Source organism: Dipodomys merriami, unplaced genomic scaffold (assembly GCF_024711535.1).
Source record: "Dipodomys merriami isolate MVZ:Mamm:240054 unplaced genomic scaffold, mDipMer1.0.p SCAF_38, whole genome shotgun sequence".
In the NCBI taxonomy this organism is placed as follows: domain Eukaryota; kingdom Metazoa; phylum Chordata; class Mammalia; order Rodentia; family Heteromyidae; genus Dipodomys; species Dipodomys merriami.
Window position 1 is genome coordinate 9,049,760 of NW_027205381.1, and position 2,495 is coordinate 9,052,254.

Sequence of the window (2,495 nt, forward strand, 5' to 3'; positions counted from 1 at the left end):
ATCCCATTTCTTTGTTACTAGCAATTCATCCGCTTTAATTAATCCAACACAAAACCCAGTGCTATTCTCTTCAATAATTATTTCCATTTACCAAAGAACATAACAGAAATCTGGACTCTTGCTATCCAAAGTGCAGACCAAGGGCTAGCAGCATCAGTATCCTTTGGGAACTTGTTAGAAATGCAGACTCACAGGCCCTGCCCTGGCATGCTGAATCAGAAAGTGTGTGTGTATGTGTATGTGTGTTTATGTACAAAGTGCTGGGAATTGAATCTAGGGCCCCATGCATGCTAGGCTAGCACTCTAACACTAAACTATACCTTCAGCTCAAAGATTCTGTAATTTCACTAGCTCTGCTGACAGTCTACTTTTTTTTTTCAAGATACATAAAAAGGCTTTATTTGCAGGGAACCAGGAATTTAATCAAACAGGCGAAATCCCGTGTCATTGTCTAACTCCTCAGATTCTTCTCATCTTTCTTCTCTTCTGCTGTAGCAGGGGCAGAACCAGCAGCAGGAGCTGCAGAACCAGGTGCAGCAGAAGCAACTACAGACATGTCAACAGGCACACTGACAAGCTTGCCAACACCCTGGGCCATGACACATCTTCAATGCTCTTCCCATTTAGCTCACTGATTACCTTGTTAAGCTGGTCATTGTCTGCCTGATGTCCATGCTGTCCAGGATCTTCTTAATGTCTTTTGTGCTTGGGGAGGAGTTGCCCCCAAGGGCGGCCAGAAGGTAGGAGGTGACAGCGCATGTTGGCATCGACCGCGGGCTTGATGTGTGCGACTGTCAGGAAGCAAAAGGCAGTCTGTACATTAACGCTTAAAAAACATTGCTGTACACAAACCTCCAGGAAATCAACAATCCTTAGAGGAAATGACATTGCATTCCCTAACTGCAATCTTAATTTTTTGGATTGGATTAGGGCAGATCTCTTAGTACCAGTCTCCTATTTCTAGATTGTGTCTTCTAGAGTCAGTATTACCCATTGGTGTTTAAAGCCATTTACCATTAGACAGACCGTTTTTCCTATTATAATAATATCTTAATGTCAAAAATAACTCTGGATTTTAACTCATTGGCCAATAGGGAATTTTTTCTCTCTTATATGTCTGATGTGATAAAACTTTGGTTAGGTCTTGTTCTTAAATGAGTCAAGTAGAAGTCATTGAGAATGGTTTCACCATTTTCTTTTTGTTGTGCACCACTATCTAGAACCATCTTTCCAAGAGCTTCTGGAGCCTCTTGAACCTGTCTATCTCTTAAACCATCTCTGTGAGTTCTACATTTGGATCCTGTTGGCATTTCTTCTTTGGAGAACTCACATCTGCTATCTATAACTTGAATCTCTCTCATCTCCAGTCATCTTTCCCATGTTAATGATCCCCTTACCTTTAAAAAAAGATTTCCCATCTTTGTTTCTAAGGTATTACTATAGGATTCCACTTTTGGATTTTCAAATCCCTGAAGTTCTTTCATAGGGACCTGTTTACCCTGCAAATTCTCTCCTTGATTTTGCTAAAAAGTTAAAGACTTCATACTCTGCCAATAGCTACCTAATAATAGTCACCAAGTTACCAGGCATAGGTCAGAAGACAAGTGTTTGTTTTCTGTACATAACCCTTCATTAACCTTCAACCCTAGTACAACCCACTGTTCTCAGGGATCTCTAAGATAATAAAGAAAACCATTACATAAGGTATGGTTTCCCCAACATTTAATAGAGAGCAGAATCATCCATCATGCTCAGTCTACAGATGAGAAAAGCAGGCCAAATGGTTGCTATATAGAGATATAATATATATATGTTATATATATATATATATTATATATATATATATATATATATATATATATTTTTTTTTTTTTTTTGGTCATGGGTCTTGAACTTGGCCTGGGTGCTGTCCCTGAGTTCTTCAGCTCAAGGCTAGTGCTCTAGCACTCGAGCCACAGTGCCACTTTCAGTTTTCTGGTGGTTAATTGGAGATAAGAGACTCACGGATGTTCCTGCCTGGGATGGCTTTGAACCACAATCCCCAGATCTCAGCCTCCTGAGTAGCTAGGATTACAGGCAAGAATCATTGGTGCCTGGCTGCTATGATATATCTTAATAGAACGATGACACCTAAACTGGGAGAGAGCAAGGGAAGGGATGACACTGTCCAAAAAGAAATGTACACTTTACCTGACTTATGTAATTGTAACCCCTCTGTACATCACTTTTATAATAATAATTAAAAGATTAACATATATATATATATATATATATATATATATATATATATATACACACACACACATACATAAAAGAAGGGAAGCATGTAATCTGTTCTTTTACTCCAAATCTATGGCTCTTGATGTCATCACAATTTCATGTTAAAGGGAGTCACTGTTGTGATAGGGACTTTTGCATATTTCAAGATCTATACTCTAATTTTATTGGCTTGAAGCATTGCTCTTAGACAATGGCAACTTTTGAGGGAGCAGAGG

General features: G+C 39.0%; 1 pseudogene; it reads right to left on the bottom strand.

Moving 5' to 3' along the window:
- Positions 1-368: 368 nt before the first annotated feature.
- Positions 369-1,506, bottom strand: LOC138804995 (large ribosomal subunit protein P2-like; annotated as a pseudogene).
- Positions 1,507-2,495: the final 989 nt, after the last annotated feature.